Source organism: Podarcis muralis, chromosome 17 (assembly GCF_964188315.1).
Source record: "Podarcis muralis chromosome 17, rPodMur119.hap1.1, whole genome shotgun sequence".
In the NCBI taxonomy this organism is placed as follows: Eukaryota; Metazoa; Chordata; class Lepidosauria; order Squamata; family Lacertidae; genus Podarcis; species Podarcis muralis.
The window spans coordinates 28,279,169-28,291,687 of NC_135671.1; the positions used below are offsets into that span (position 1 = coordinate 28,279,169).

Sequence of the window (12,519 nt, forward strand, 5' to 3'; positions counted from 1 at the left end):
GACAGTCCCAGATGTACAGAAACTGTCCTGGTTTCTGATTTGATCTTGGCAACTCCTGCTTTTCCTTAGGATGTCTCTATTTTCATTGGAGAAATGCTGGAAGGTATGGAGTTATGCAACCCCCGAGCCAAGGAGATATGTAACTAGACAACCTTTAGAAGATCATATCTGAAGGCAGCTCTGTATAGGGAAACATTTTAGTGTTTAATGTTTTATTATGTTTTTATATATGTTATATGTTAGAAGACTCCCAGAGTGGCTGGGGCATAATTTTAAATACAGTCATACCTTGGAAGTCAAACGTCTTGTGACTCAAATGTTTTGGCTCCTGAACACTGCAAACCTGGAAGTGAGTGTTCCGATTTGCGAGCGTTCTTTGCAACCTGACACGGGTTTCCACGGGTTACAATTCCGTTCGACTTCTAAGGTATGTCTGTACAGTGGTACCTCTGGTTGTGAACGGGATCCGTTCCAGGACATGATTCGCCGCTTCTGCGCATGCATGTGACATCATTTTGAGCATCCGCACATGCGAGAGCGGCAAAACCCAGAAGTAACCCTTTCCAGTACTTCCAGGTCGTAGTGGGACGCAACCTGAAGAGATTTAACCTGAAGCAAACATAACAAGAGGTATGACTGTATTTTATTATTATTATTACAGTGGTACTTCGGGTTACATACGCTTCAGGTTATATACGCTTCAGGTTACAGACTCCACTAACCCAGAAATAGTGCTTCAGGTTAAGAACTTTGCTTCAGGATAAGAACAGAAATCGTGCTCCGGCGGCATGGCAGCAGCAGGAGGCCCCATTAGCTAAAGTGGTGCTTCAGGTTAAGAACAGTTTCAGGTTAAGAACGGACCTCCGGAATGAATTCTGGTAAGTACTTAACCCGAGGTACCACTGTATTATATAAGATGTCCCTATTTTAATCAGAGAAATGTTGGAGCGTATGTAGATTCTGAACATGCTATAGAGGGGTTGTGTGAGTTGACTTATAGTTTCGAACGCTGTATTTGGGATTGATACGCAGACCCTAGATTGCCCATCATGTCAGGAACTCCTCGGTACCACAGAGGCTGCCGGTCAGGCCAGGCCCATTGTTCAGCGGCACAATGCTCGCCTGCCTGCCGAAGGGTCTATATCCAATCCCAGAACTGTTAAAAGACTATTGATCTCTGGGAGCCAGTTGAAGCAGGCAGTGCTGTGGTCTAGTTGCATCACAGTCTTGTGCCTGCCTAATACTGCTTGCTTGTGTTCTGCAGTGAAACATCCCTCTGTTGTTGTGTGTATTTCTTGGCTCGCGACGGACAGCAAAACTGAACACCCTTCCTATCTCTGGGACATCTAATCCTGCTTGTCTCCAAACCCCGAAGCTTTTATGCAGGGAAGATTACCATTGATTTCCTTTTCAGTTGTATCCACTGGAACTGTCACTGGTTGGAAGCTTTTGAATGAGTCAAAAAAAGAAAGAAAGAGGGTGCTTTCTTTGCCTTGCTTGGCTCTTTATGATGCCCTAAGTTCATCTGTTTATTAGTCTCGGGACCTGACCCTTGAGCGGATACTCACATAGGCAGCCCTTATTCAAGGGGGCAGCTGCAGCGGTGGGCTTTGTGTGGTACAACACCCACTCCTCTAAGCACAACTACAGAGGAGTCCCATGCAAATGTATTTGGAAGTAAGACGCAATGAGTTTTACTGGGATCAGGGCCGGATTTGGGTTGGATGAGGCCCTCAGCTCCTGAAGGTAATGGGGCCCTTTCTATGTCCAGCTGTCCTTTGTCCACAACAAATTGTCACTGTTTTTTTGTGTTGGATATATGCTATATGGTAATTTATGGACCTCATAGGTATCTCAAGTCTTTACACATAACAAAATATGTATTTTATCAAAGTAATTGTTGAACTGAAATACAATTAAGAAGAAGTATATTAATAGTGAAATAATTATTAAGCTTTAACTTAAAATGATGTTTTAATTCATAACAAACTTAATAATCCAAACACATTGGCATTTGGCAAGAACAAAAGTTCCTTTAGAAACACAATATACAAAGACTCATAATCTAGTCTCTAGAAACTTGCTATAACATGAAATAATAATAGGTGCAAATATATGATGCAAACTACTAATAATTATAAATAGCAGAATGTAGGCACCCTATATACAGAAATGAGCAAACTAGGGATATTTTAGGGAGCAGGCTAGCAGGCAGGGCCCATGACTTACATCACAGGAGCCTACACAACACAAAACACTGTTGCTGTATGTAGGTTTTATTTTGTTTGTTTGTTTATCTTATATTTTGGAAATGTACATCCAGTTTTTCCCCCTTTCGTTTTTTTGGGCGCCCCCAAGAGAGTGGGGCCCTAAGCTATAGCTTGTTTAGCTTATACGTAAATATGGCACTAACTGTGATTTATTATTCCTCCTATAATTACTCAGGGTTCTTCATCTCAGAAGTAAGTTTGCTTAGAAGTGGAGGGGAACGTGCTCAAGAAAATGCATTTAGAATTGAGAGTGGAGTTTGTCGTTTGCATATACAGAAAGAGAATTGTAGCATGCTCATCAAGCTGAACAGCCTCCCTGTTGCTCTGACTACATTTGTGAGAGAGATGACGCACCCTTTTCTCAGCAGTTGAAAACCCATGCATAAAATATTAACGCGTTTTCTTAAATACACCACGGTAAGTGCTAATAATTACTTGGGTAAGCAAGAGTTGCAGCATGGAGGTGTTTCTAAAAATACAATTTTTAAAATGTATTTCCTGTGATATTTTTAGTTTCTAAATAAAAGCTATCCACACACGTAATGGGGCATTGGCTTGCCGCTTGAAGTGGTTGTAGAAATAGCTTTTGGTGCAACTGCATCATAAGTGCTTAGCTCAAAGATGTAATAATGGAGTGGAATTTCCTGGGTGATGTTTTTCAGACTTTGAAATGAGGATGGAAACTTTGCATTCCTTAGGGATGGGAACCCTCCGTTTTAATAATAACAATAATAATAAAAAACCAGGAACTAAAATGTGCCAATCCCATAAAAAATTATCTCCCCTAACCTTAAACTGGTCACACCGGGTTAAACACACCATTCTCTCCCCCTGTTTTATAACATTCTTATATTTCATTTCATAAAATCGAAATAGCTTGATTTGTGCTATGACTTCTGAACTGGCAAAACAGTTGTGTGTGGGTTTTTCTTTAGTTTATTGCAGGTGTAGAAAAAGTTGGACAATGGCATTTGCGGGAGAAGCCTCCAGTGGCCAAGGAAATCAAACGGAGAAACAAGGAACAGCTAGAGAAGAAAGTCACAAGACGCCAGTGACTGACAGCGGAATAGAGAAAGGAACAGGGAGATGAGAGGCCCAATATATAACAGCTGAGGCTTTGTCAGCGATGGAACAACTACCTTGCCTGATCAACCAGCAACATTGTGCATCCAAATCGGAAAAGAAAGACCAGGACTCTTCACAATGCAGGAAGTTGTTGAGTCCATTGTGAGCCACTTGTTCTGGGTCCATTAATTCATTTGTTAACTACTTCCTAATGCAGAAGGTCGGCGGTTCGAATCCCCATGATGGTGAGCTCCTGTTGCTTTCTCCCAGCTCCTGCCAACCTAGCAGTTCGAAAGCACGTCAAAGTGCAAGTAGATAAATAGGTACCGCTCCGGCAGGAAGGTAAACGGCATTTCCGTGCGCTGCTCTGGTTCGCAAAATACCTTTTTCCCCACAATGCTCTCCTCTGTTTTGATAGCCCAACTTGGGACCCTGGAACCTCAGGCCTAGGAGCCAAATGTGGCTCTGCGGGCCTCTGTTCGGCCCTTGGGGCTCACCAGGGGCCGCACCCCTCACTGCTCCTGTGTGAGGTGGTGCAATGGGCTGGTGTGTAGAAACGAGCCTGGTGTGCAAAGGGGGAAAGTCAGGTTTGTTCTGTTCGCCGTTGCTTACGGCACCAACCAGCTGCATGTGGCCCCTGGAAGCCTCTCCAACAGGGAATGCGGCCCTTAGGCTGAAAGAGATTCTCCACCCATGGGAGCTTAACTCAGGAGTGCGGAAAGGGATCTGACGGGATAGTTCAGTTGGCTAGAGCATGGTGCTGAGGACACCAAGGTTGCAGGTTCGATCTCTTTATGGAGCAGCTGCATAGTCCTGCATTGCAGGGGGTTGGAATAGATGACCCCCAGGGTCCCTTCCAACTCCACAATTCTATTATTCTTATCTCCCCTACCCCTCACACCCAACTGTCAATCTGACATCAGGGGATCATTGTCAGGGCTTCAGAGCACCCTTACAAAGAGTCCTTGCATGGTGCTTCACAGAATCATAGAATTGTAGAGCTCAAAGGGACCCTGAGGCTCATCTAGTCCACAAGGCAGGCAGTGGCGTAGCAAGGTCAGGTGGTACCCGGTGTGAAAATTTTTTTTGTCAGTAGGCTATGGTTTTCCCAGTAGTGATGTATGGAAGTGAGAGCTGGACCATAAAGAAGGCTGATCGCCGAAGAATTGATGCTTTTGAATTATGGTGCTGGAGGAGACTCTTGAGAGTCCCATGGACTGCAAGAAGAACAAAGCTATCTATTCTGAAGGAAATCAGCCCTGAATGTTCACTGGAAGGACAGATCCTGAAGCTGAGGCTCCAATACTTTGGCCACCTCATGAGAAGAGAAGACTCCCTGGAAAAGACCCTGATGTTGGGACGAGATGGTTGGACAGTGTTCTCGAAGCTACCAGCATGAGTTTGACCAAGCTGCTGGAGGCAGTGGAAGACAGGAGTGCCTAGCGTGCTCTGGCCCATGGGGTCACGAAGAGTCAGACATGACTAAACAACTAAACAACAACAACAAGGTCTGAAGCTGGGTCTATTCTGGCCCCACATGTTGTAGTGCTCTTTTTTTGGGGGGGGGGATGATGATGATGATAGCCTGTCCAGCTGGCTGGGTTTCCTCATCCACTCTGGGTGGCTCCCAACCAAATATTAAAAACATAATAAAACATTAAACATTAAAAACTTCCAGAGCCAGTGTGCTGTAGTGGTTAAGAGTGGTGGACTCGTAATCGGATGAACCGGGTTCGCTTCCCCGCTCCTCCACATGCAGCTGCTGGGTGACCTTGGGCTAGTCACACTTCTTTGACATCTCTCAGCCCTACTCACCTCACAGAGTGTTTGTTTTGGAGGAGGAAGGGAAAGGAGATGGTTAGCCGGTTTGAGACTCCTTCGGGTAGTGATAAAGCGGGATATCAAATCCAAACTCTTCTTCTTCTTCTTTGGATGTCTTCTAAAAGTTATGTCGATGGTAGGGCGCCACCACCAAGAAGGCCCTCTGTGTGGTTTGATATTTTGATATGCAAGGAAAATGGATCTTTACAGCAATTGAGTGGCAGAGGCTTTTACCAGTGGGCCAAGGGTCAAATATTTAGAGGCCGGAATTGGGGACCAAAACCTGACACGGGTGCAACAAAACGCAAGGCAGGCAATCTCCGCTGATCTAAATGTGTGCTGCTTTTTTTAAGTTTCAGGAAAGCAGCAGCCAGGGGCGCATCATTGCTTACACCGATCAATTATAGAGACAGCTGGAAAACACAGACATCTGTTGTGTCCTATGGAAACGGGAACATGGTGCTGATGTTGTCACAGAAACGCAGCAACCTTCTATCGAGGTCAGGGCCAGCCAGAGACACAGGAGCAAGGAAAGGGATGCAAAGCAAAGGGGGTTTTCCCCTTGGAGAAATGGGCTTCCTTTTCTGTTAGACACACACAACAACAAAAAACTACCTTAGCGGCAGAATATGAGCAACTTTACATTTTCTCCTGTGCTAAACAGTGTGTGTGTGTGTGCCTCCCTAAATCAAGTAAATAAATAAAAACACTTAACTAAGTAACCAATTGCATCACAGATAACTTGGTTCTGCCCCCCCCCAAACATAAAGCCTGCCCCCCAACTAAATCCTGGCTCCACCCATGTATGTACCTTGCTTCAAAGTGTGTGTGTACTGCACAAACTTTGAAGCCGCATTTAATAGTATTTAATTCATTGGTGTAGAATGCTGAAAATAATTTTCTTCAGAGACTGGAGATGCCTCCACAAGGCGGATTATTGGGAACTTTGTGCTCATCTAAAGGATGCAAGCTTTGCACGCAAGGCTGCCCTCAGCAAAATATTCCTATTCCCGCACCTGCCCAATATGATTCAGATTTGCATTCCCTGCGTTTCTTAGGTCCCATCCACAAAGGGCCGGATTTAGGTTTGATGAGGCCCTAAGCTACTGAAGGTAATGGGGCCCTTTCTATGTCCAGCTGTCCTTTGTCAACAACAAATTGTCGCTGTTAGAAAGGAGCAAACCAGCGATATTTGAGGGAGCAGGCTAGCAGGCAGGGCCCATGACTTACATCACAGGAGCCTACAGAACATAAAACACTGTTGCTGTATGTAAGTTTTATTTTATTTGTTTTTTTTATCTTATAGTTTGGTGTTGAATATATGCTATATGGTAATTTATGGACCTCATAGGTATCTCAAGCCATTTGCACACATTGCCATGCAACCAGTCCATGCAGAATGCAGGCACCCTATATATAGAAAGGAGCAAACCAGGGATATTTTAGGAGCAGTCTAGCAGGCAGGAGGAAAAGGGACCCTTGACTGTTAGGTCCAGTCGTGGCTGACTCTGGGGTTGCGGTGCTCATCTCGCTTTATTGGCCAAGGGAGCCGGCATACAGCTTCTGGGTCATGTGGCCAGCATGACTAAGCCGCCTCTGGAGAACCAGAGCAGTGCACAGAAACACCATTTACCTTCTCGCTGGAGCGGTACCTATTTATCTACTTGCACTTTGACGTGCTTTTGAACTGCTAGGTTGGCAGGAGCAGGGACAGGGCAATGGGAGCTCACCCCGTCGCGGGGATTCGAACCGCCGACCTTCTGATCGGCAAGTCCTAGGCTCTGTGGTTTAACCCAAAGCGCCCTTTTGACTTACATCATAGGACAACACAAAACATGGTTGCTGTATGTAGGTTTTATTTTATTTGCTTTTTATCTTATATTTTGGAAATGTACATTCAGTTTTTTCCCTTTAAATTTTTTTTGGGGGGCCCCCAAGAGATTGGGGCCCTAAGCTATATAGCTAATCCAGCACTGATTCCCTGCGTTTCTTAGATCCCATCCACAACGTATGCATGCGCTTTCCTCCGAAGAATCCTTTCCAGCTGGGAAGGAGGCGAGGACGCTTCCCTGGGGGCGACCTTTGCACAAGAGAGAGAGAGCGCGCCGTCTTCCGAGCCCCACAGAGCTCTTCGTCCCAGCAAAAGGCGCAGCTCCTCGCCGGCTGCCACCCCCCTTCCTTCTTCCAATTCCTCGCCCCCACCCCCCACCCCGGTCTTGCAAAGGCCCCAGATCCCCGACGTGTCGCCCGCCACCCCGTCCCCCGCTGCCTCTCACTTTGCTCCGCGCCAAGCCCCCAATCCGGGCGAAGGGCCACGTGACTGGAACCTCCTCGCCCGTGGAATCCGTGACGTCACGGGGGCGGGGGATTTCTCCTTCCAGCTGCTCCTCCCTTTGCGGGGGGGGTGTGTGTGGAGAGCCTGGCATCGGAGCGCAGGCGCACTCGCCTCCCAGCCGGTGCGCTTGCAGCTGCTTCCAAGAGGAGTTTTTGCAGCGCCAAAGTCCCCAGTCGCGGAGGTGGCGGCGGCTTCTGCTCCCCCCGCAGCTCCCGGGGTCGGGGGACTACGTCTGTGCGGAGCAGCCGGTCCCTGGCCCGTCCCCCGCCGCCTCCGGGAGACCCCTCGCCCGCCTCTCAGCCCGCGTGCGCTCGGACTTGCGCCGGAGTCCCTCCTCCTTCTGCTTCCCAGCAGGTTCAAGAACTCCGAGGTGAGTCTTTCTTCCCACCTCTCCCGGAGGGTTTGGGGGGGTTTTTGCAAGAAAGGGGGGGCGGTTGCGCCTTCGCCCCCATGCAGATTCGCTGGGGGGGCGGCGGGTTCCTCTCGAAAGGGAAAGTTTGTGCAACTCTGTCGTGGGAAACACAGCATGGGAACACCCCCCCCCCCCGCTCCTTCCCCATCGAGGGTGGCCACCTTTGTTCAGGCAAAATGCAGGACAGGGGAGGGGGGCGATTTTTTATTTTTTATTGCTGCACCTTCCAAGCGATCTCTCGCAGCGGGGGGGCGCACATGCATTTGTAACTCTTGCCTGCGCTTGGCAACCCAGAGTTTCAATGCATGGCCTTTTGCGCACCCTTGGGCTGGAGAGAGGGTCCCTAACTTGGCACAGAAGGGGACCCGGGATCTCTCCGTACGGGGCGTAGCATTTTGCAGGTGGCAACTCTCTCCACCTTGGGGTGGGGGTGGGGAGGCAGGACAGCTCTCTCCTCCTGCCGACTGGCGCCCTCTTGCCTTGCCCCCCGACGCCCCCTTTCCTTTCTCTTGGGTGCCTTATCTCCTGCGCGGGGGCGGCGGCGGCCAGGGGCTCCCTCTGCGCGAGTCTCTGCCTCGCCGTCCTGTCTCTGCCTGCAAAGCCTGGAGCTGCAGCAAAGCGCCGCGCTCTTATTTATTTATTTTTGCAAAGAACTTCGGGCTCCCCTTCACTTGACATTGCAATGGCCCGGGCCTTGGGGGGGGGGAAGGGGGTGTGCTCGGAGGGGTTTGCTGCTTCTCTTTCCTCTGCCCTTCTCTCTCTCTTCCTCTTCCCCTCCCCATTCCTCCTTTTGCTGGTTCACCTCTCCCTCCGTCCCGTGGAACAGCGGGAAAGAGGGAAGCTTTTGTTCTGGAAACATCAAAGGTATTTGAGGTGCGGGGGGGGGGGGGAGGTCGAAGGGAACACAACATTTTGGAGGCGAGAAAGATGGTGCCTATCAGCGCTTCATTGTGGGTCCCCCCCCCCCCTTCTCCCTCTCTCTCTCCCTCTCTTTGCTGAAGGGAGAAAAAGAATTCAACTTTCTTTCCCTCCCTCTTGGCTGCGGGGCACGTGAATTAGCTAATGAGGCTGCATTTTATGCAGAGCTGGAAGTTTATTGATCTGCTGCTCAGTCTTATTACTTAAGCAGTCTGTTGGGAGACTGTAGGAAAATCGAAAATCCCCCCCCCTCACTCGCGTAGCTTGGCTGCTTTTAATAATGTTGAATTTAAACTTGGATTCTTCTGCCCATCCTTTCAAAACCAGCAGTTTTTACCTTGCTGTGCGTAAATGTGAACGTTTATGTGGATGAAAAGTTCGAACCACTAAAAGGCTTCCTTAGGTATGGTGATTGTTGCATCTAGGAAACAGGAGCAAAACAATGGGATTAATAGTTGAATATGAAATCGTCTTAGTGTGTGTGTACAGACGAGGCTTAAACTTCACATGGTCTTTTCTGAACGCTTTTCTAAGCCTAGGTTTGTTATAAGGGTGCATCCATTCATTCATTTCCTCTGAGAAGAGAACACTTCTTGGTCTACTTCTGTGATAACTTCCATGGTTACCACTTAAACTTCGCTTGTGTGAGGTCGCTGTTGCATCTCTGAAGTGAGAACAGTAGCAGGATTACGGTCCATTCGTTTATGGTCCTGCTTGCCTCAACAACAACAACATATTTATATGCTGCCCATCTGACTGGGTTCCCCCAGCCACTCTGGGCGGTTTCCAACGAATCAAAACACAACATGACACCAAACATTAAAAACTTCCCTGAGCAGGGCTGCCTACAGATGTTTTCTGAAAGTCAGGTTGCTGTTTATTTCCTCTGCTTACCTCCGTGGATATATGTATAACATGGCAATTGCGCCCCTTTCCAGGAGAGAGATACTGAGTGCATACTTGAGGGGGAGATGCGGGAGGGCTTGCAGAAAGGAGACCCCCTGCCTGTTCTGAAGGAGCATCTCCACCCCCATCGTTCTACCCGGACACTGAGGTCCAGCTCCGAGGGCCTTCTGGCGGTTCCCTCGCGAGAAGCCAAGTTACAGGGAACCAGGCAGAGGGCCTTCTCGGTAGTGGCACCCGCCCTGTGGAACGCCCTCCCACCAGATGTCAAAGAGAATAACAACTACCAGACTTTTAGAAGACCTCTGAAGGCAGCCCTGTTTAGGGAAGCTTTTAATGTTTGATGCATTAATGTATTTTAATATTTTGTTGAAAGCTGCCCAGAGTGGCTGGGGAAGCCCAGCCAGATGGGCGGGGTATAAATAATAAATTATTATTATTTTTATTATTATTCCTTGCTGTGCCACCTGCGGACTTAATTATGGGGCCAATTATCTGATTTTGGGTTGATCACGCTCCCATTTCTTCCCTGGAAGAGCTCCTGATACAAACCGGGAGCTTCTTAAAAGTACAGTAGTACCTCTGGTTATGTACTTAATTCGTTCCGGAGGTCCGTTCTTAACCTGAAACTGTTCTTATCCTGAAGCACCACTTTAGCTAATGGGGCCTCCTGCTGCCGCTGCGTCGCCGCTGCATGATTTCTGTTCTCATCCTGAAGCAAAGTTCTTAACCCGAGGTAATATTTCTGGGTTAGCGGAGTCTGTAACCTGAAGCGTATGTATCCTGAAGCGTATGTAACCCGAGGTACCACTGTATGTAAGACCTGTATTCTGCATACCTGCACTGAACGTGTTGGTGTTCTCTTAAGTCAGGTGCAGTGTCAGAAACTCAGATATATAAGCTGGGTGACGAATAGGGGTGACCTGTTCAGGTGCAATGGCACCATAAATCTAGGTTAGGTCACCCCCTATACGTCAGGGGGTTGGGCTAGTTGATCCCTGGGGTGCCTTCCAAAGATCTATGGATTTTATGATCCCAACTACATGGCTTGACTTGCTTTTCAAACAACTCACTTGTCCCAGCATACAAGAAAGAGAAACACAGTGGACATGGTATTAACTGTGGACTAAGGCAGAGATTTTTTAAACTGTGGTTGCCAACCCGGCGCCCACAAATCTCCACGTAGTTGCAATTGGATCCACTCGCTCCAGTAGCAAAATGCGCCTGGCACCTGGCTAATTTCTAACACTGGTCAGGTGGTATATGAGGACATGGGGAGAGCTTGTGGGATCAGGCCAGTGGCTCTTCTAGTCTAGCATCCTGGTCTCACAGTGGCCGACCAGGTGCCTGAAAGTCGCAGCTGCTTTTAAATTGTTTTTGATTTTTAGCTGTGTTGTTTTAAATGAGACCACCTTGGCCGTGAGCCCTGGAAGACCTGCGCCCTGCCTTGCTGGCCCTTTCCCATCTGGCCTGGGAGAGTGGAGTGTGGACTGACTCCAGCTACAAAAGCTGAGCCTGTTGAACAGATTCTTGGGCTGGAGTATTACTGAGAGAGCTGTTGCTGTTAAAGTGGTACCTCGAGTTAAGTATTTAATTCGTTCCGGAGGTCCGTTCTTAACCTGAAACTGTTCTTAACCTGAAGCACCACTATAGATAATGGGGCCTCCTGCTGCTGCCGCGCTGCCTGAGCACGATTTCTGTTCTCATTCTGAAGCAAAGTTCTTAACCTGAAGCACTGTTTCTGGGTGAGCGGAGTCTGTAACCTGAAGCGTATGTAACCTGAAGCATATGTAACCCGAGGTACCACTGTACAGTCATACCTTGGGTTGAAGTAGCTTCGGGATAGGTATTTTCGGTTTGCGCGCTGCGGCGACCCGGAAGTAACGGAGTGTGCTACTTCCTGGTTTCACCGCTCACGCATGCGCAGACTGTCAAACTGACGTCACGTGCATGCACAGAAGCGGCGAATCGCAACCCGCGCATGTGCGGATGCTGGATGCGTTCACTTCTGGATACGAACGGGGCTCCGGAACGGATCCTGTTTGCATCCAGAGATACCACTGTATTGATATTACTGTTGTATCTTTTAGTTTTAGATCTTACGATTTACCTGGAAATTGTTTCCATTTGGTTGTGTACTTTTTGATGTGCTTTATTTATTGTTTATGACTTCTGCTATGTTTGTAATTATGTAAACCTTGTCATGTTGTAAGCCGCCTTGAGCATAGTTTACCAGGAATCAGCAAACCTTTAAAGAAGGGGGCCGGTCCCCTGCCCTCAGACCTTGTGGGGGGCGGGACTCTATTTGGGGGGGGAATGAACAAATTCCTATGCCCCACAAATAGCCCAGAGATGCATTTTAAATAAAAGGACACATTGTATTCATGTAAAAACATGCTGATTCCCTCACCGTCCGCGGGCCGGATTAGGAAGGCGATTGGGCCAGATCCAGCCCCCGGGCCTTAGTTTGCCTACCCAAGGTCTTAAACATGGACTTGAAATGGTGGGTGCCAATGACCCACTTTTACAGGCACCCATCTGCGGAAGTGGCTTCTTGTGAGTGCATCTGTGTTGATGGAGCTGAGAGTGCTAAGCCGTTTTTGTATGAATTGGCTTGGATATCTAGCAGTGCCTTGCAGATCCATATTTTTGGAAAAGGTTGTGCTGGAAACAGGGCCGGATTCAGGTTTGATGAGGCCGTAAGCTACTGAAGGTAATGGGGCTCTTTGTCAACAACAAATTGTTGTTTTTTGTGTTGAATATATGCTATATGGTAATTTATGGACCTCATAGGT

At 48.0% G+C, this 12,519-nt stretch overlaps 1 protein-coding gene across 1 annotated transcript in view; it reads left to right on the forward strand.

Moving 5' to 3' along the window:
• Positions 1–7,723: 7,723 nt before the first annotated feature.
• KANK1 (KN motif and ankyrin repeat domains 1) overlaps positions 7,724–12,519 on the forward strand; it is a 124,262-nt gene continuing 119,466 nt past the window's right edge. Inside the window, exon 1 of the mRNA XM_028711473.2 lies at positions 7,724–7,861. The gene's annotated coding sequence lies outside the window, so the exon portion shown is untranslated. The remainder of the gene's footprint in view (positions 7,862–12,519) is intronic.